The following is a 22,319-nucleotide window of genomic DNA, read 5'->3' as shown; positions in this document are numbered from 1 at the left end:
GGCTTTGGGGAGTCAGGAGGTGAGACACTCGCCACAGAATACCTAGCCTCTGACCTGCTCTTGTTGCCAGAGTATTTATGTGGCTGGTCCAGTTAAGTTTCCGGTCAATGGTGACCCCCAAGATATTGATGGTGGGGGATTCGGCAATGGTAATGCCGTTGAATGTCAAGGGGCAGTGGTTAGACGCTCGCTTGTTGGAGATAGTCATTGCCTGACACTTCTGTAGCGCGAATGTTACCTGCCACTTATTAACCCAAGCCTGAATTTCATCCAGGTCTTACTGCATGCAGGCATGGACTGTTTCATTATCTGAGGAGTTGTGAATGGAGTTGCGAATGAACACTGTGCCGTCATCAGTGAACATCCCCACTTCTGATCTTATGTTGGAGGGAAGGTCATTGATGAAGCAGCTGAAGATGGTTGGGCCTAGGACCCTGCTTTGAGGAACTCCTGCAGCGATGTCCTGGGGTTGTGATGATTGACCTCCAACCACCACAACCAACTTTCTTTGTGCTCAGTATGACTCCAGCCAGTGGAGTTTCCCCCCAATTCCCATTGACTTCAGTTTTATTAGGGCTCCTTGATGTCACACTCGGTCAAATGCTGCCTTGATGTCAAGGGCAGGCACTCTCGCCTCACCTCTGGAATTCAGCTCAGTTAAAATCGGGGTATTACTCACTCAGATCCCGACCACTTCCGATTTTAACCTGCAGGGTTTTGCAAGCAAATGAGGTGCCCGCCTAAAGCAGGAGGGAACCTCAAATTGCTGCAAGTCAGGGTGTTGAGTCATCAGTACCTCAATGCAATTTTCCTGCTAGGCACAAGCAGGTCTGAAGACAGAAGAGGCCCCGTCAGCTAAGTCTTAAACTTCTCTGGGCTCCACAAGGAAAGTCACAGGCCCCACAAGGAAAGTCATGGCCTCCCCGCGCCAGACTTACCAATTCCCGAAAGAAAGACCCTCCCGAAACCCCCTTCCTGCCACTTACCTGCCGGTAGCCGCTCTGCACCCTCTTCATGCCCATTCCGGCCAGGAAGCGAACCGATGGCATGTAAATGAGGCTCAGGAGTTAAAATATCCTGCGCCTGAAATTTATGCCAGCGAATGGGTTTCACACTCACCCATTTCCCCCACCCCATCTACCAGAGACCAGGTCTCAGTTAACTCGACCCCATGTCTTAAATGTACTGTAGTTAGTTATAGTGCTGACCAACCTGAACGATTTTAGTAAATTAATAGTCTATATCATGGATTAAGCAAGAATATTACAGGAGCTAGGCTAGGGGTCAAGCATAAACTAGTGGAAGTCCCTTTTGTCGTGTGTTCAGAGCAGTGTAGCACATCTGTCTTAGGTAACACCAGTAGAATGAGCTTTCTATAATAAATAACAATTGATTGAATAGTACTGGTGGTCAGAGATTTATAAAGGCTGTACAGGATGTTGCTCCATCTTTGATACAATGGTTGACCCATCTTAGTGTACATTGAATTATAGCTGTGTTAAGCTTAGAAGAATTGTTCATTGTCAGCGGTTCTTACTTTGAAACTTTGTATTAGTTACCATAAAGTAAGACAATCATCTTGTGATTGCTTGGACTGCACAAGGATATAAAGGCATCTGTATACTCATACTGTTTACATAGAGTGTTGTCTTGCCGCAATTCACAAATATACCCAGAAACTTGTGTTGCTGATTAGTATATGTGTCATTCAGATAGGAACGCCGACATATTCACAAGCGTGCAGATTGAAACAACAGTGCCCTCTGGTGTTGAACAGGGCAGTCGCACCGTAGTGCAGCACTTCAACACAAGAACACATCAATGCACGGAAGGAGAAAAGGCTTCTTATTGTCCGCACAGGTTTGCTGCCAAATTAATAAGTGGGCTTCTAAAATAAAGTTTGGAAATATAAATAAAAAGGGAAACATTTGAAGGAAATGAGAAGAGACAGGGTTACAACAACAAAAAATAGACTTGCATTTATGTAGCGCCTTTCACAACCTCAGGACGCCCCAAGCGCTTTACAGCCAATGGTCACTGTTGTAATGGTGGAAATGCGGCAGCGCATTTGCGCACAGCAAGGCCCCACAAACAGCTATGAAATAATGACCAGACTATCTGATTTTGGTGTGGGTTGAGTTTACATTTTTGGCAAGGACAAGGAGATCTTCCCTGCGCCTTTTCAAACATTGCCATGGGATCTTTTACATCCAGCTGCGTGGGCAGATGGAGCCTCGGTTTAATGTCTCATCTGAAAGCTGGCACCTCTGGTAGCGCAGCACTCCCACAGTACTTCACTGGAATGTCAGGTTATGTGTTCAAATCTCTGCAGTGGGACTTCAACCCACAACCTTCTGAATCAGAGGCAAGAGCGCTGCCACTGAGCCACAGCTGACACCTGATAAAGTGCTCATATTACCAAACACCAAGAAAGTGAAGTAAAGGATTAAGTTATGGCTTTTGTTTTACTGTACAGCTCAATGTGGACTGGTCCTGAGAAAGAGAAACCAAAGCCTTCCCTTACATATCTCCCATTTTATACACAAGTCTGACACTGGTCTCCTATGGCCCGATGAAGGTGAATTAGGAACATAAAGGCAGGTTTTTTTCTTTGCATGTTTAATGATTCAGGATGTTTAAGGAGAAGGGAAGTGAAGGTGGCTGTTGTTCCACTAGCAGAACTTCAGACCCATGAAAACGTGGCTCTGCACTGCCATCAGCTGTGTGCAGGTTGGGCCACTTATACAAGTGACTGCTGTCAACTTTGGAAGAACAACATACATGCTCAGAGTTTGCAGCTCCTGACTGCACCATTTGTAACTCCAGTGGACTAGGTGCAGTTATTTTTAATGCATTCTCAGGATATAGATGCCTCTAGCAAGGCCAGAATTTATTGCCCTTCCTTAGTTGCCCTTGAGGTGCTGGTGGTGAGCCGCCTTCCTGAACCGCTGCAGTCCGTATGGTGAAGGCACGCCCACAGTGCTGATAGGTAGGGAGTTACAGGTATTTGGCCCAGCGACAAATGCTTAAGTGCAATTTAGTTAACCCAGAAAAGTAAGAATTGCCTCCCAATTGTTATGGCTTTGCTAATTCTTTGAATACTGTTCATATCTCAGGATAGGCCTACTCTGTCCAGTGTCTGGCCAGGATATTTGCAAGCCTTGAACACTTATGATCTTCCCTTTATTGCAATAGAAAATCTATCGATAGACAAGTCTTCAGTTTTTTTGGAGAAAGGTAACCTGCAGAGTTAGTCATACCTACACAGCAAAGGAAACAATTCAGCAAAATGATATGATGTTCTAATGCTGGAAATCAGTTGTAAACAATGGAGAAAATAAGGTGAGGATTGTGGGGATAAACTACAATTCAAAGAGTAAGGAAACCACACCAAAAACAGGTAAGGATCCTCATTCATTTATCTTTCATATATCTTAAGGTTAAGCCAGAATATACTGCCAAAAAATGACTCCATTTGTCCAGAATTTCAGAATAATCTTCATTCAAAGACAGAGAAAATCTAAAGCATTATTCCTTTCTTGAGGACCACAATTTCACTAAATCTTTGGCAGGCCTACATTCAGCAACAGTGTTAGTAGAAAGAACAGAAAATAATTCTGCTCTGATTTTCATTTTGGAGCTGTAATTATAAATGTATTGAACACCTTAGGGATGTTAACTGGTTGAAAAAACAAATCTGTATTTTCAGACAAAGCTATTCACCATCCAAGCAAATAACAGTCGAGGGAGTCAGCAAGAGATGCATTTTAGGAATGATCTCCTTTTATATCAATATATGTCTGATTTCCACATTCCAATGCCAGGGGTTGGGGGTGGGGGATAGAAGGAAGAACTTAGTCAATGAAAAGCTGTGCTGCGACACCGAGGTCTCAAGGTAGATATTAATAAGGGCGTTTGAAAAAGAGAAAACTGGTATCTGCAGTGCTCCTCCTGGTCCCCAACTACAAATTATAACAGTGCGGGTTGCCATCACACTGGAGTTTAGAGAACCCAAATGATGTAGGGGACAAAGCAGAGTGAAAAATAGAACCAACAGAAGATCATGATAGAAATCAATATATTATGGCAGGTAATACATTATGATGCGAGTGTCTTGGTTTGTAGGAATATAGATTATTTAAATCAAGTATTTTAAAGTGTAAGTCAGGTAATGTCAAATAATAGACTGTGTTGCAAAACAATCAGAGTACAAGCAAACAGTGTGAGGGGGGGACATGAAGGGTATTTTATCAAGCAGCGCGTTCTTTACAGTCTGTTTAAAAATAAGCATCTGATAGGAATGATCCAGCCTTTTGTCCAGCTGCATTCTGAGTGATCTGACTCTTCTACACAGCAGGAATGAAAGAAAAAGGTGGACCAAGAGCAGTGCAGTAATGCAGCATCTACTGAATTAGCAGAACATCCTGTGGTATCAGACTTAAGTCCCAGAACAGCCAAACATCCAACCATCTCTGAGTGCAGTGAGCTCAGCAGTTTCTAATCAAGCCAAAGTGTGAGATATCCTGCCACCTGGCGGAGCATGTTGGTCAGTTTCTGTACCTTCCCATCCTCTTGTCTGTGGGGGTTTTATCTGCTCAGCTTCTATACATTTCCATTTTCATCACAAGTGTTGTTTTATAATGGTAGCACGCAACAGAACAGAGGAAAGAGAAGTTGCACAAGTCAGGGAATGAGAGAGCTGGTGTGATGCCATAAATTTTCTGCTGTATTAACAGGTTCAAATAGACTAAAAAAGATTACGTATAAAGAGTTCATTGGCATTCCAAAATTCTGTGCCACAAATAGTTGGGCACAGGTTGTGTGAGCAGAGGCCTAGCAACATCCCAGACAGATGGAAAGAAAAACTGGAGGACAAGTATCCTATACCTAAACTACTGCTCAGTCATGGGTCCAAATTTTTTTTTTTTTAATTAAAAAAGGCCACAAATTGAATTCCACACAAGTGGATTAGACAGCATTAAAAGGAATATAAAAAGTGTTACATTTTCAATCTATTCCCGACTTACTGCTTGTAATAACAAACATGAAAAAACAATGACCTTAAAATTACCCTTGGTAAAGGTTAACATGTTGGTATGAAATGCTTTAGTTCACATTTATCAATGGGTTAATGTCTGTTAAAATAGCAGTAAAGGAATTTAAAACAAGTGATTTAGGCATTCATATGCTAACCTTTGCACAGTACAATTTCAAGGCCATTAAGTTGAAAAAGAAAATTCTTTAAGGTGATATAAAAACACTTCCCAACATAAAAGACAAACTGGTTTTGTATTATTTTACTGTACATTACTTGGTATCTCAAGATTATAATTCACACTCTGAATAGCTGTGGAATTAGAAAAAAATCATAAAATAAATCATAAATGTAGGTTGAATATAACTTTCATCACAGATTGTGGATTCTATTTACCTGGTGTGAGTGATGACTTCACATTTAAGCTTCCCCAGAGTTACTGAAATCAAAAAATCAACCCAAACAAAAGTCATTACGGATATCAGCACTCAATACATTGGGCTCTTCACCAAACATGGCGCCAACAGAAATCAATGAACAGACCACAATTCTCTCTTCTCAGAGTATCACTTCCCATTTTTAAAGTACCTGGACTTCATGAAATACAGTATTTGTAATTTAACAAACCAAATGCCGTGTAGGTGTGATTACTGAATCCAAACAGAATCCAGCTCAGCTAACAGTTGCGATGTCTTTAAAGTGAAATTTGCAGAAGAATCAACACTTCATTTGGGTATCTGACTTCACGGCACGAGGATAAAAATGAAAGCTGGTGGTACAGCACCAGTGTACAAGTGATTGGAAGGGATTCTAACAAGACACAAAAAATCCAACATTAGCTTTAAGGGACAAAAGACCAATAACTACATATAGCTGCAATGTCGGAAACTGGACTAGTAATCTGGAGACGAGATCAAATCCCAACACGGCAGCTGGGGAATTTAAATTCAGTTAATTAAATAAATCTGGAATAAAAAGCTAGCATCAGAAATGGTGACCATGTAACTACCGGATTGTTGTAAAAACTCATCTGGTTCACTAATATCCTTTAGGGAAGAACATCTGCCGTCCTTACCTGGTCAGACCCACAGCAATGTGGTTGACTTTTAACTGCCCTCTGAAACGGCCTAAGGGCAATAAATGCTGGCTTTGCCAGCGACACCCACATCCCGTGAATGAATTTTTAAAAATTATTGGCTCCTGAAGAGGCATCATATTTGCATCCTGCACATATTGGGGCAAGTTATAATTGCTGCTCATCATTCTCCACTGGCCCCAATCCCAAGACTGCTATTTTTAGCCTCAATGCATTTCAGATTTGGACACTTCCCAAGATCCAGTTCTTCAATCCCAGCATCCGCCTCGGCCTGAAACCTGTGTGGTAGGAGGGAGGGAGAAATGAGGGGTAGGATGTATATTTTGGGGGGGAAGGGGAGGGGGGGGGGGGGGAAGTGCACTGCAACACATACACAATTTTTTTCCCTTTGGAAAATTAATAAATTGACTTATGATGCAAGTATGGCCACATACTTATAGAATCCTAAAATTTGCCGGGGGAGAGACCAAAGTTGTGGGTAGAGTCAAATGCTGCAGGGGTGGGGCCAATGGTACACAAGCTAGGGAGGCCGAGTACACCTTCTAAACAACCTTTAACCACTTGAAAATTACAGTAAAAACAGTAGCAACATAGCTTGAACTGTGGAATGTTTTTACCTTTAAAAATGTACACAGAGCAGATGGTGACTCAGTTTAACATCTCCTCCGAAAGATGCGATGCATACATGAGAGAGAAGGGAATTGAGGGGAGGGAAGAAGTAATTATATTGAGATGAGGCTCATATGGAGCATAAACATCGAGCAATTGGGCCGAATGGCCTGTTTCTGTGCTTAGATTCTATGTAGTTCTACATAAGTCATTCTACGTATACTGCATGAATATGAAATGGGGCTCCCTGGTTTTTCACTAGTAAGAGCAGAGAGGGGAAAATATGTCTCCTCCAGCTGGATTTTCTGCTTGGATAAAGGAAACTTTGGACAAATATTAAGCCAATAATCAAACTCTAGAACTTCACCAAACAACTAAAGAGCGGTCTCAAATGTATTCACATTTGCCGCAATGGGATGATGTTTAATCCAAGTCTTCTGGATAAACTGTACAAAGTAAAGCAAGTTTGCACACCATATGGAGTGAGAACCTGTGCTCATTGTTTGAGGCCTCTCAGAAATGAGTTTTATTTTGCAAGTTCCCAATATCATTACATTTCTTCAACAATATGTTTTTTCCAAGATTTAGAGAAAATTACTTCATTTCAATCACAAACCCCAACAAAAATACTCAACAGCAAACAGGGTTTGTTTGGGGTGGAGAGAGAATTTTTAAACACAACAATGAATCCATTATGTTTATATGTCAGGTCCAAACTATGAAAACACCCGTCAACATTTCTAGCCAAACCTCATTTTTGGCAAAGAAGAACGACACTGACGTCAGGTAATGTGGGAGTCACGTTGGGCCTTACAAGGGTCATTTTAGTAATACTGCTTTGTTAGTTGACATTTTAACACCGTGGAAGTTCTAATTTGTTTTTAGTGCAGCAAATTATTACTGGAGTAAAATATGCAATGAGGCATAATCAGTGAATCCCTGTTTACTGTCAAAATGCGTGATTACTGAAGCTTCAGAGCTTAATTATGAAGAATATCCCAAATGGATGTCAGTGTTCACCTTATCAACAACTTGATGTTAGTTCCAGAAAGCAGGCCACCTGATGCTGAAATCCAATGGCCCAGAAATTTGGGTCTCCACGGGTGAGTACGCACGGGGTACTCACCCGTAAGCCCAATGGAAGTGCCGGTTTCCTGCATGCACTGCACATGCGCGGGAAACCGGCACTTCCATTCCCCTGAACGAAGGGGTTAAGAGTTCGAATGCATGCGCGGGAGAGGCTGCGTGTGCGCATCGAACTTCGTTTTTTTTTTTTTTTTTTAAAACAGGTTTCTCCGGGAGGATAAGTCTGCAGAATTTACACATATAAAAAGCAGGCGTAAGGCCTGCTTTTTACAAGGTAAGTGGTGAATTAATTAAAATTAAAACATTTTTTCCACAGGTTTATTATTTTTAAACACTTTAAAGCAAGGTAAGTTTATTTTTAGCCCCATTAGAAAATAAAAAAAAAAATTCAAAAATTTAAATTATTGTTTAAAATAGTTATTTCATGTAATTTATAGCTTATTTTAAAAATGTGATGTTTTAAAAAATTTATTTGAAGATTTAGTGATGTTTTGGGGCCGTAGTATTTATAAGTTTTGACAGCTCTTCCTGTCAATCTTATGAATGGCGCATTCCCTGCTCCAATTGGCTCCCCATGGCCCACGTGATCCCAGGGGCCGCATTGAACTAACTGTGCCCCTGGGATTCGCAAGTACTGCGCGCTGGCAGCTGGGGCAGGCCCAGGATCAGAATACCATGGGGGCCCACAGCTCAACAGCCGGCGCGCAAGGTAAGTGCAGGTCGGGGGCTTGCACCAGTGGGAAGCCCCCAACCTGAATTTCTGGGCCATTAAATACAGTTGCAAGGAATTTCTGCTCAAGTTGTAAACTAGATTGCCTTACTAAAACAATGAGTCAGGTACAACGGCTTGGTAGAAACAACAACTGTCTCGTAAGTTCACATATTCTTATGAAGATGATCATAGAATCATAGAGTACAGAAGGAGGCCATTCGGTCCATCATGCCTGTGTCAGCTCTATGAAACAGCTGTACAATTAGTCCCACTCTCTTGCTATTCCCCGTAGCCATGCAATTTTTTTCCTTTTCAAGTAGATATCCAAATTCCCTTTTTGAAGTTACCATTGAATCTGCTTCCAACACCCTTTCAGACAGTGAATTCCAGATCATAACAACTTGCTGCGTAAAAAAAAAAATCCTCATTTTGCCTCTGGTTCTTTTGCCAATTATCTCAAATATCTTAATGATGCATGCTGCCTAACTACCAATCATGGAGTGATACAGATTTACTTGGTCTCCTCGGTGACTCCTTTCGGCCGAGATGTTTACATTAAAGGCGCTATATAAATGCAAGTTGTCGTTGTTGGTATGTATCCTTTATTATGGGCCATAGTCTTCACTGTGGTTTCTCAATTTAAAAAATCCTGATCGTGGGTGTGGACTGTGCTATTGAAACAGCCTACTCCAAGGCAGCCTCAATGTTAATTTTGTTTGGAAGCATTTGATTCAACAGAAAAATATTATTTTTGTAAATAGAAATACAGTAGGCTTTTGTAGCTGATGTTGACCTTCATCCAGAAGGCTTGAATTGGGAGCTTCAGAGCTGCACATCAATCAAATTCATTTACCTCAGTAAATCCAGTCAGCTCTTGGTCAAGTTGCAGGTTTATGTCTCACATGGGAGCAAGGTCCTCTGTCTGAGAGAGATGTAAAGCTGACACTTTTCAACTTGGCTAATTTAAAATAATTCCTTACTAACTGATCATGGAATGATGATAGCTTTCAAGACAGGCACATATAGTTGCCCTTCCATCTGCTGAGAACATGAATTTAATTATTTTTTTTTAAAAACCTCATAAGCAGACTCACTTACAAAGAATCAAGTAAGCACCAAGTCTCCATCTTTAATAAATGACAAGTTTTTGGACAAAGTTGCAACCAATACTGTAGTGTATGTAACCTGTACCACCTTAAGAGGATACCTTAAGGTGATGGACTACTTTCTGATGGCTCCTGTACATTGTAGTACCGGTGGTGACCACACCGGTATATAAACCCTGTGGAGCAAAGTGTATCCCAGTTCAGCCCTGACCCTCAATCACTAAAGACCTGTTTAATTATTTCTGTAGTCTGTGTCCTGTTATTCAGCATAACTACATTTGAAAACACAGACTCAACAGTGGCAACGAGTCTGATCTTACCTAGTGGCAGTTGCATCAAAGGAAGCTTCGTCCTCTGAAACGGGCGTCGAACAAGGACATCCACCCTCAACATCCTGCTGGGCACCGCATCGCATGGGAGGCCATCGGGAACCCGGGTTGGTTTCTGGCCACGAAGTCAAACATCAGTGAACATCCCTTGGACGACAGCGGCAGGTAAGCCCGATCGAGCGGCATGGGGGGGGGAAAGTCGGCCGAGTTGTCAGTAAGAGAAGGGGAGGGAAACGACGAAAAGGGCGGAGAACACGACCGCAGCCGGTGTCAGGGGCCGGGCTGCAATTGGGGCAGAGACACGCAGCAGCCAGAAAAGTGTTTATGACCACAAGGACCGCGGGGAACAAGAGCAGCAGCGTAGGGGAAAATAAAGGACCGTTGGGAGGTGTGAACGGCAACAGCGCGGGAATCACCATTTTGAGTCAGCGGGGGAAGACGACAAGCGCGGGAAAAGCCGCCAAGCGTGGGAAGCCACCATTTTGAAAAATAAAAAATAAAAAAAATAAAATAAAATAATAATCATATCTGAAGGAAAGGAAACTCAACAAGGATGCCAAAAAGGGTAACATCACTGCTTTTGATAACGATGTGGAAGATTGGGCCACTTATGTGGAACGCATCGAAGTTTACTGTAAAACGAATGAGGTACCGGAGGATAAGAAAGCACTAACCCTATTAAACTCGATGGGTGCGAAGACGTACGGGTTATTAAGGAACCTTGTAACACCAGATAAACCGGAAGGGAAGAGTTTCGCGGATATTGTTACTATCCTGCAAGAGCATTTAAACCCCACGCCGCTGCTGATAGCGGAACGATTTAAATTCTACAAAAGAATTCAACTTAAAGAAGAAAGCAACGCTGAATTCTTAACCGAACTGCGCAAGTTATCAAAGTACTGTCAGTTCGGTACAGGACTAGCAGACGCACTGAGAGATAAGTTTGTGTGTGGGCTCCTAAGGGAAGGAACCCAGAAGCGACTGCTAGAGGAAAAGGACCTTACGCTGGACAAAGCTTTCAGCATTGCAGCATCGCACGAGGCAGCAGCACGAGGCGCTGCAGAGATACAGCAAAGGCCATTGGAATTCAGCACCAATGAAATGGCATTGGGCGCAATAAAGTGCTATCGTTGCGGAAGGACAACGCATGACCAGAACCAGTGCTGGTTCAAAGATAAAGAATGCAGGCAATGTGGCAAACTTGGTCACATAGCAAGAGTATGCCGGTCAGGAAAGAAGACCAGCAGCAAAAAGTCGCCGCAGGAGAAGTACAAAAAAGTACACAAGGTGACAGAGAACAGTTCGGATGAACAGAAGATGGATTCAGACTCCAGCAGTAAGGAACTGGGTTGTCTAAAAATACATAATGTGGGTAACACAGCAGACCACCAAACTATCTGGGTCATGCTTCGGATAGCAGGAGTCCAAGTGAAGATGGAATTGGACACTGGATCGGCATGGACGGTCATGAATAAGCAAGATTACAAAAGGTTATTCTCGCACATTCCCCTGAGGGATACGGAGATTGTATTGAAAACATACACGGGGCAAATAGTATACCCCATTGGAAAGATAAAAGTAAATGTGGTCTACAATGGTAAAGAAAGTCAGGAAATGGACTTGTATGTGTTACCTGATGGAGGTCTGCCACTACTGGGATGGGAATGGATCCGGAGAATAAATGTGGACTGGCATTCCATACAAGCACTGACTGTAGATGCCTGTAAGGAGGACGACGACGTCAAACCTAAACGACTGTCCAAAATATTAGACGATGCTAAGGAGGTGTTCCAACAGGGACTGGGAACACTGAAAGGAATTACGGCAAACATCAAAGGTGAAGAACATGCAAACCCAAAATTTTTCAAAGCCAGGCCGGTACCTTATGCGATACGACCTGCTGTGGAAGCAGAGCGGGAAGGGCTAGAACGTTCAGGGGTACTGTCCAAGGTGGACTGGAGCGAATGGGCCACACCCATTGTTCCTGTCATGAAGCGTTCGTTGAGCAACAAGCCGGGGGAAAGCTGGGAAGGTTCGCATCTGTGGCGATTTCAAGATCACTGTTAATCCGGTTCTTCACACGGTGCAATATCCACTTCCGCGGATTGAGGATATCTTTGCTTCGCTGTCTGGTGGGAAACACTTCACCAAGATAGACCTGGCGCAGGCGTACCTACAGATGGAAGTTGATGAAGCGTCACGCCAGTATCTCACGATCAACACACATAAGGGCTTATATCGGTATAATAGACTGGTTTTTGGAATGGCATCGGCTCCAGCGATTTGGCAAAGGGCCATGGAGCAGGTATTGCAGGGAATCCCAGGCACACAATGCTACCTGGATGACATCCTGATTACAGGAGATGACGATAAGGATCACCTCGCGAATTTGGAGCAGGTGCTCATCAGATTGAAAGAATATGGGCTAAGAGTTAATCGCCAGAAATGTGAGTTCTTTCAAAAGCGAATCTCGTACTGCGGCCACGTCATTGGCCAGGAGGGGCTCCATAAGTCACCTGACAAGATCGAAGCTGTTGTGAAAGCTCCTGCACCGGAAAATGTATCCCAGTTGAGGTCATTCCTTGGGTTGGTTAACTATTACAAGTTTCTTCCAAATTTATCCACGGTGTTACACCCGCTAAACACTCTTTTGCAAATGGGAATACCATGGAAGTGGAGCGATGATTGTAAGTGGGCTTTTCAAAAGAGCAAGGCACTGATCACCTCTAAGGAAGTGTTGGCTCACTTTAACCCAACGCTGCCTATTCGCTTAGCTTGTGATGCTTCTCCATATGGTATCGGGGCAGTGCTCTCACATAAGTTGCCAAATGGCTCGGAAAGGCCAGTCGCGTTCGCATCCAGATCATTGACCTCCGCTGAGCGCAACTATGCTCAGATAGATAGGGAGGCTCTCAGCCTCGTGTGGGGAGTTAAGAAATTTAACCATTACCTGCAAGGCCAAAAGTTTACGCTGCTGACAGATCACTAGCCGTTGCTTTCCATTTTCAACCCTAAGAAGGGTGTTCTGGTATGACGGCGCAGAGGCTTCAGAGATGGTCCCTTTTCCTAGGGGCACATCAATATTATATTGAATTCAAAGGTACAAAGCAACATGGTAATGCTGATGGGCTGTCGCGCCTGCCACTACCTACAGCGGAAGAGGCACCAGCAGTTGACCCTGTCGAGATATTTCACTCGACCATCATCGAATGCTTACCAGTCACCAATGCGGGTATTGAGAGAGAGACCCGAAACGACCCGACACTGTCTCGGGTCTACGACTTGACAGTGAAGGGATGGCCAGCACATGGCGAACCACTGTTACCAGCATTCTCAGCCAGACGAGAACAGCTGTCCGTATGTCAAGGAACATTGATGTATGGAACAAGGGTGATTATTCCTCCTAAATTAAGGGAGGGAGTTCTGAAAGAATTGCTTGAAGGTCATCTGGGGGGAGTCAAGATGAAAAGCCTTGCTAGGGCTTATGTGTGGTGGCCAGGTATCGACAAACAAATAGAGGATCTGACTAAAAGCTGCTCAGGGTGCCAGAAAGTTCAAAATGCACCTCCAATTGCACCGCTGCATCCGTGGGAATGGCCTTCAACCCCATGGCAACGTGTGCATATCGACTTTGCAGGTCCATTCATGGATTCCATGTTTTTGATAGCAGTAGACGCACATTCTAAATGGCCAGAAGTGATTAAGATGTCGACCACTACCTCTGAGAAGACGATCGCAGTTCTAAGAACCATATTTGCAAGGAATGGGTTGCCGGAACAAATATGTTCAGACAACGGACCACAGTTCGTGTCAGAAGAATTCCAGAAATTCATGAAAAAGAATGGGGTGAAACACTATACATCTGCCCCATATCATCCGGCTACAAATGGGTTGGCTGATAGATTTGTACAAACGTTCAAAAAGGTGATAAAGGCCATGAGCGAAGACCATATTCCACTACAACACAAGGTGGACAATTTCCTGATGGCGTATCGAAACGCCACGCATGCAGTGACAAATCAAAGCCCTGCCATAATGTTCTATAACAGGAGGTTGCGGTCCCGGTTGGATTTGTTAAAACCCAATGTGCGAAGGGAAGTCGAAAACAAGCAATTCCAGCATGTAAATAACAAGGCCACTCGTAGTTTCGAAATAGGACAACCAGTGTTGGCCAGGGACTATAGGGATGATAAATGGCAATCCGGAACAATTCGTGCCCGACAAGGACCCTTGATGTACACGGTAGACGTTGGAGAGAACGTAATACGACGTCATGCTGACCAACTTGTGGAATCGAGAACAAGGGTCGACCCCATGTCTACGGCAGAGACACCAGTTGAAGAAGTTATTGAGCCTGTAGCATCTACCTCAGACTCGAACGTACATGATGATGTTCAATCCATAGGAGATCAAATGGATGAGTCATCCCAGCAACAAGAACCAGAGACCCCTGAAAGGCGTTATCCGGGCCGGATCAGGAGGCCTCCTCAGAGACTGAATCTTTGAACAGTTTTGTGTGAAAATTGTATATATGTTATCCATGTAATGTTTAATTTGGGGTGTACACTGTTAAGCTAAAAGGGGAGGAATTGTAGTGTATGTAACCTGTACCACCTTAAGAGGATACCTTAAGGTGATGGACTACTTTCTGATGGCTCCTGTACGTTGTAGTACTGGTGGTGACCACACCGGTATATAAACCCTGCGGGGCAAAGTGTATCCCAGTTCAGCCCTGACCCTCAATCACTAAAGACCTGTTTAATTATTTCTGTAGTCTGTGTCCTGTTATTCAGCATAACTACATTTGAAAACACAGACTCAACAAATACGGTGGCAAATTAGTTCGAAGTGGTGACAGGCCTGCGTGTGAAAAATACTCAAATAAAAGCAAAATGTTCAAAGGTAAAAATAGTGCATCATTTAAAGATTTTTGTTAAACTGTTCACTCTTTAGCTCTCCCTAAGTAATAAATAACACTTTAAAAGGAACCTTACTTGTAAAGAAAATCTTCAAAAAGCAAACCAATTTCTTCTTGCTAAGCATTCATGGCATTGGCACAATTATAAATTTCTTGAGAAACTAAATGTATGAATAGACAATAAGAAATACAGAAGAGTGAACCAGTTTACTTTTAAAGCATTTTCTAATATTTGGAAAGCCATGAAAAAGTTAAAACATTTATAAATACTGCAAATAGGTAATGGACAGACAACACAAGACAGTAAAATAATGCATAAACCGCCATTAAAAACTTACATAATTTTTCAATATAGGTCAGAATTTTACACTATTTTACATATTAGTGCAATTGTTGCATATTTTGCTTGCACAGCATTTGCAGGGCAGACACAAATATATCTGTTGCCATTTTTAGATATAGTAGTTTTGTGATGTAACATGCTTTAGGAGCAGGGTGTTGATAACTGGGGATGGAGGGGAAGGAGTTGGAGAGCTGCTCCTGAATTTAAGAACTCAATGGCTATCCTATCTTGTTGGAGTGTGAGCTTGAGTTAGGCCACTATTCTTGTGATGGTGCACTCTTACCTTCCCTCTCATATCTGCAATGCACTGTAGGGTCAGCTTATATCTGTTTCCAGAATGTGGGTTCAGACCTTTTTGGTATTTCTCCTAGCTTTAAGCAGAGACCAAACATTACTTGCTCCAACTAATACATGTCCCGTTGATGCTTAATCCTACGTGTTTGTAGGGTAGGGTTTTTTGTTTGTAGAGGGATTTTTGCAAAGCAGTATGATGCAATAGCAAACCTTTTATAGGAAATTCTGCTTCCATTTGCCAAAGTATGACAGATGTAAAACCAGATTTCCATGTCCTCTCAGTCAGCAGCAATGTACCATGACCTGGTGACAAAAGACCACGTAAGATCGCTCCATACCATTAAATCCTGTTCTCTTCCTAAACATGTCACTCAGAAACTTGTTTTTCCTGCCCAGATAAAAATGGTAAAAAGGAGGATATTGGAGGGATATTCACTGTACTATACACACACTATTGGAAGCCTGAAGTATCCTTAAGTAAGCAAATGTTCTGACGGGAATCAATCTAAATGCTGAAATTGTATGCCAATGTACAGTTTATGCAAATTAATGCATTGTACTTAACTAAATGGTTTTGACGCCATAGAAAAAAATCGGTGGGAAAACAAACAGGGCTTTGGACTGTTCAGTGATTAAGTACAATGCAAGTTAATGGGAGGGACATGGGCTCACAGTGCTGCTCCACACCACACCTCATCACAAGTTACCTGCAATGTTACCTTTACCTTACAACAGTGCCACTGCCAGCAGCCCTGTGTGCAGTGGTAAATGAAGTACCACTCCTACCTCTGCAGGTGCCCAGATCAACCCCAAGATTCGACGTTCCCAGCCTTGCCTGGAAGCAGTTGTGCTGCAGCTACCACAGACACACCCATTTCTGTCTGCAGGATCTTTACAGACAGAAATGGGCATCTACCTGGGAAGGCTCTCCAGCTAGAAGCAAAAGTTGCAATTCTCAAGCTGCTGCATACTTGCTGAAGTTGTGAGATCTGCCTTGCAATGTAATTGAGGTTAATTCCACAGCACCAGCAGCTGAAACTATTACAGAACTGCTTCAAAAAGATAATATAAATGTACATTTTCATTTCAATAACAACTGGGATACTCCAGTGTTAACCATAATTACCCAGGCTTTGGAGACTATTCTATATGTTAATAACATTGTTCTCCCTCTTCAATTATTTTCATTTTTCTTTGTCCAAGCTCCATGTTGTTATCTAAACTAGCACTGCTTGCTGTAACTGCACCTCTCACAAAACTGTTAAGATGTTGTGATTCTGTCCTCAGCCAATGCCCATCCACACATACTTCCTAGCAGGAGTCACTGGCTTGTAATCAGGAGCAGGCTTATTTATTCTCTCCCCCTGGCCCCCACACCATCTGTAGCACCCTATAATACAGCCCTGGCTGAGGTAGGCTAACTCAGCACAGACCAGGACTCAAACCTGGCACCTTCTGACTTGTAGGCTTAGTAATCACAAGATGAGCATTCTTGTGTGGAGATGGAATTCCTGACCTTGATCCTAAATTTGCCTTTCGTTAGTTTGATCTTGTGCCCTCTTGTACCACTGTCATGGTTTTGTTTGAATTATGGTCACTGATCTAGCTTTTGTGCTATTTAGAATTCTACATATCTTTGAGGTCTTCTCTCAGTGACTTCCTTTTGAGGTCTGAAGCCCAAGTTTCTCCAGTCTTTACTTCAGCTTATGGGTCTTTGCATGGGCTCCAGGGATAGAATATCTCTCGTGTCTCAGTGACCAGAACTTGACACGGTACTCAAGCTGTGGTCTGACCAGAGTATTGTTTAACAGTTTAAAGCATGGTTTCCTCCAACTTGTACTTCACTGGTTTTATCTCCATGGACAAACAGCCTGCTGAAACTCACTTTCTCGGCTCTGCGAAGAATGCACACACGAGGGAGTGGTACCAGAGAGCAGCTGGTGCCCATCCAACTATATCTCAGCGTGAATGGCTGCTTTCAGAAGAAGGAATAAAAGTTCTGAAAATTAACTCACCTCATCCATTTCTTTCCCAAATGTGCATCCTGTCTGTAAAGTATAGTGTATACAAAGTGGTATTAAACATTCATAGGTTTCCTATGCACAGCATTAATAAATGAAGGAGTGAATACATTTCTCAAAAGGTGGAACAAAAACAATATTAATGTAGCTATGTGCATCAGGCATGAAGTGTAACAAATCTGGCACTGCTACTGCCGCTGTGCTCAAGTGTGCCAGTATTCCATTATTCCTGCCGTTTCAAATCTGCTGAAAATACCTCTTGTTGGTATCCCACGCTGTAAATAAATTAATCAAGGCTGTATTTTCAAACCAATACCACTGGCGTTCCTAATGCAAGCCCTTAAATATTCTGCTGTTTTGGCAGCTTAAAAGAGCGAGTCAATCTGCTGCTGAATTATTCCACTGATTAGGCCCTGTGCCCTGCAACTGTCTTCCAATAAGGCAGGCTGAATCTTCGAAATTGTGATCAAATTACTTTAGATAACAATAACTGGCATTTATAAAGTGCCTTTAATGTAGAAAGTGACCCAAGAAGCTTCACAGAAGTGTAATCAGACTAAAAGTATAGATTCTGCTACAACCACCTACACTGGCAATGAGTGGCTAAAATTTATATTGCTCAAAACATTGCTCATGTTTAATTGCAGTGTTTGCATTGTGTGGTTACCAAGGCAAAAAACTGTAGGGAAATCTATCCTGGCTGGGTTGAAGGAACTTGTTCTTAAGTTTAAGGTGATAGTTAGGCCTGGGCTAGGGACTCATGTTTAGTTTTAAGGTTAGTCTTATGGTTAGGGCAAATTAATTTCAGGGGCAAGATAGCAGGAGAAAAAAAGAATGGGGCTGTGTTTACCTGTGAGGGAGAAAGACTGAGCAGTGGAACATCAGGCGATGAAGGAAAGAATGAAAGAATTTGTGCACAGCAAAGCTGCACAAACAGCAATGAAATAAATGACAAGATTGTCTATATTTGTTGCTGTTTGAGGGATAAATTTAGGCCAGGACAAGGAGAACTCCCAAGCAATTCTTTGAATATTGCTGTGGGATATTTCATGTCCACCTGAGAGGGCAGACATTTGTCTCATCTGAAAGACGGCACCTCTGGCAGTGCAGCACACTGCTCTGGAGTTTCAACATAGAATATGTGCTCAAATTTCAGGAGTGGGACTTGAACCCATAACCTTCTGACTTGGATTGCTGCCACTTAGCCAACACTGACAGAAGGGGAAACCTCCTGTATACGAGAAGTTACACTAATTTTGCAGTACCCTCAGTGTGGACCGATACCTCTTCACCCACCCCTCACTCTACACTAAAAGGCACACAGCTCTCATGCAGCGCATATGCAATTGTCAGCTTTTGTACATAGTTCACTATAAATCACCAAGAGTAAGTTATAGTCCATGTTTTTCAAGTTTTAGATTTATGTTGATGAAAATGGAATGACATATGGCTGGACTAAGAAACAAAAAGGTTGCAGAGAAACAGTTAAAATATTTGAGATACTTATTTCGAGGCTGAATAGGGAAAACTATTTCAAACTATTTCCTCTGTTTGCAGAGTTAGGGAGGGGAGGTCATGAATAAAAAATTGTTACTAAGAGTAAGAGAAAATTGAATACATATTTTTAAACAGAAGACGGTACAGGGCTATGTGGAGCGTGCAGAGCAGTAAAAAGCCAGCACAGAGATGATGGGTTGAATGGCCTCCTTCTGCGCTTCCCTCTCACTACACAATGACCACTACCTCTTTAACAAACAATTCTCAGGAGAGTTCAGGCCTCTAACCTCCCTATTCCTCTCATCCTAGAGATTAATTTGGTGAACCTTCGTTGCAACGCCTCCAACGCAAGTATGTACTTTCTCAGATAAGGTATCACTCAAAACGACTCCAGCTCAATTTTCAACAATTACTATGCCCCTGCCACATTATTGAATCCCTTGGCCTCAATACTTCCCTCTTGTTTTCAGCCCCTATCCCTAACCTTCCATTTCCCTTTCTCTCCTGTTCTTTACCCACTTTTCATCTACCCAGTTGTGATGAAATATGCCATTCATCAGGCACTGTATTCTCTGTGTTTAGTTTAGTTTTAGTTTCATTTCCCCACCTGTACTGTATTGTGTGTAAGGCTCCGTCCATGCCTGGCCACTACTTAAGCAGGCTGCACTGTCTCACAGGCAGTGCAGCTGATCTTTGGATGGGAGACACTTCTCCACTGTGTGTTACTTTCTTAGTTAATAAAAGCCTTGCTTTGCTCCGTTAACGTTGAGTCTCGGATTCATTGAGGCACATCAATTTTATTAACTAAATTTTCAACGCAATGGATCAACTCTTGAAACCCGAACGTTTGGATTTGGACCAGCACGCTTCGGACACTGGTTTAAGTGCATGGAATTCTTCCTGGACAATTCCGTAGCCATCACAGGCGCTACGGACGCCGAAAGTATGAAACTCGGAATCGGGTAAGCCACCGGGTTTACCCCCTCATCCAAGATGCCGACACGTACCCGGCCGCCTGCGACATCCTAAAGACGCATTACCAGCAGCCTACGAATGAGGTGTACGCTAGGCATCTGCTCGCTACTCGCGCACAGCGGCCTGGGGAAATCGCTGGATGAGTTCCTAGTCACCCTGAAAACGCTTGGCAAAGACTGCAAGTGCCAAGATGTAAAAGCTGCAGTGTACACTGACAAGCTTGTTCGTGATGCCTTTATCACAGGCCTCAGCTCCACTTACATCCGGCAGAGACTACTGGAAAAAACGGGATTGGACCTGAAACAGGCTGTGGACACAGCGCGATCCCTGGATGTGGCCCAGAGAAACTCGGACGCCTACTCTTCAGTCCGCGCCGCCCACGCCGCCACGTGTGCACCAAGGGCGCCGCCATCTTGGAAGGCATCTTCCCCGCCCGGCAGCCCGACACCGTCGGGGCCCCGCTCTCCCCCCAGAAGCCCTACGACAGCCGCGATGTGTCGGGGCCCCAACTGCTACTTCTGTGGGCAGCCGAAGCACACCAGAAACCTGTGCCCGGCGAAAGGCACCACCTGCTTTAAGTGCGGTAAGAAGGGGCACTTTGGGAAGGTGTGCAGAGGGAACCCCGCTGGAAAACCCGCCACCGCCGCGTGTGCGCCGTGGGAGTGGCCATCTTGGACGCCATCTTGCCCGACCTCATGGGGTCCGCCATTTTGTGAGCAGAGAGCGTGGACGCCATCTTGTCTCGATCAGGGCCCTACAGTGGCATCGGTCACAGTGGACCAGACCAGACCGCACCCGCTATCCAAATCAATGGTGGACATCGAGGTAAACGGGTGCGGGGTTAAATGTTTAATTGACAGTGGAAGCACGGAGAGTTTTATCCACCCTGAACTAGCACAACAACTCTCTCTAACGGTGGTCCCTGCTCGGGGCACCATCTCTATGGCTGATAAAACCCAGATATCGACCGTTAGGGGTTACTGCGCGGTACAATTGTCCATTAACGGAACTGTATACGATAATTTTAAATTGCTAATCATGAAGAATCTATGTGCGAGCGTGATCTTGGGCCTGGATTTCCAGTGCCACCACCAAAGCATCACGCTCAATTACGGTGGGTCCCAGCCGCCCCTCACAGTGTGGGGTCTGGCTACCCTGAAGGTAAAGCCGCCTTCGCTATTCGCGAACCTTACTCCCAACTGCCGGCCAATAGCGACCAAAAGCAGGAGGTACAGCTGGGAGGACAGGCGGTTTATCGCGACCGAGGTGGACAGGCTGCTGAGGGAGCGCATCATTGAACGCAGCAACAGCCCGTGGTGCGCCCAAGTGGAAGTGGTGAGGGGTAGCGAGAAGAAACGGATGGTGATCGACTATAGCCAAACGATCAACATGTACACCCAACTAGACGCCTACCCGCTACCCCGCATATCAGAAATGGTGAACCAAATTGCCCAATACCGGGTGTTCTCCACCATCGACCTCAAGTCAGCGTACCACCAGCTCCCTATCAGACCAGAGGACCACCCGTACACCGCCTTCGAGGCGAACGGACGCCTCTACCAATTCCTCAGAGTCCCCTTTGGGGTGACGAATGGGGCCTCGGTCTTCCAGAGGGAGATGGACCGCATGGTCGATGACCACCACTTGCAGGCAACCTTCCCCTACCTCGACAACGTCACCATCTGCGGTCACAACCAGCAGGATCACGACTCGAACCTCGAGAGGTTCCTGAAAACCGCACAAAAACTCAACCTCACTTACAACGAGGACAAGTGCGTTTTCAACGCCACGCGCCTCTGCATACTAGGCAGCGTGGTGGAGAATGGGGAAATCGGACCAGACCCCGACCGATTGCGCCCCCTATGGGAGCTGCCCCTGCCCAACACTCCCAAAGCCCTGAAAAGGTGCCTGGGGTTATTTTCTTATTATTCCCAATGGGTCCCCAACTACTCCGACAAAGCCCGCCCCTTCTTGAAAGCATCCTCTTTTCCGCTCTCTGCTGAGGCCCACGCCGCCTTCAAAAGCATTAAGCAGGATATTGAGCGGGCCACGCTACAGGCAGTGGACGAGAACACTCCCTTTCAAGTGGAAAGTGATGCGTCTGACTTTGCCTTGGCGGCCACCCTCAACCAGGCGGGGCGGCCCGTAGCTTTCTTCTCGAGGACCCTCCAAGGGCCCGAGATCAGACACTCCTCCGTGGAAAAGGAGGCCCAAGCCATCGTGGAGGCAGTGCGCCACTGGCGCCACTACCTAGCCGGCAAACGCTTCACCCTACTTACCGACCAACGGTCGGTAGCG

This window comes from Somniosus microcephalus, chromosome 1 (assembly GCF_052327205.1).
Source record: "Somniosus microcephalus isolate GS21.2 chromosome 1, FLI_Smic_1.0, whole genome shotgun sequence".
Taxonomy (NCBI): domain Eukaryota; kingdom Metazoa; phylum Chordata; class Chondrichthyes; order Squaliformes; family Somniosidae; genus Somniosus; species Somniosus microcephalus.
The sequence above is the reverse complement of the archived record's forward strand: the minus strand, read 5'-3'. Positions refer to the sequence as shown.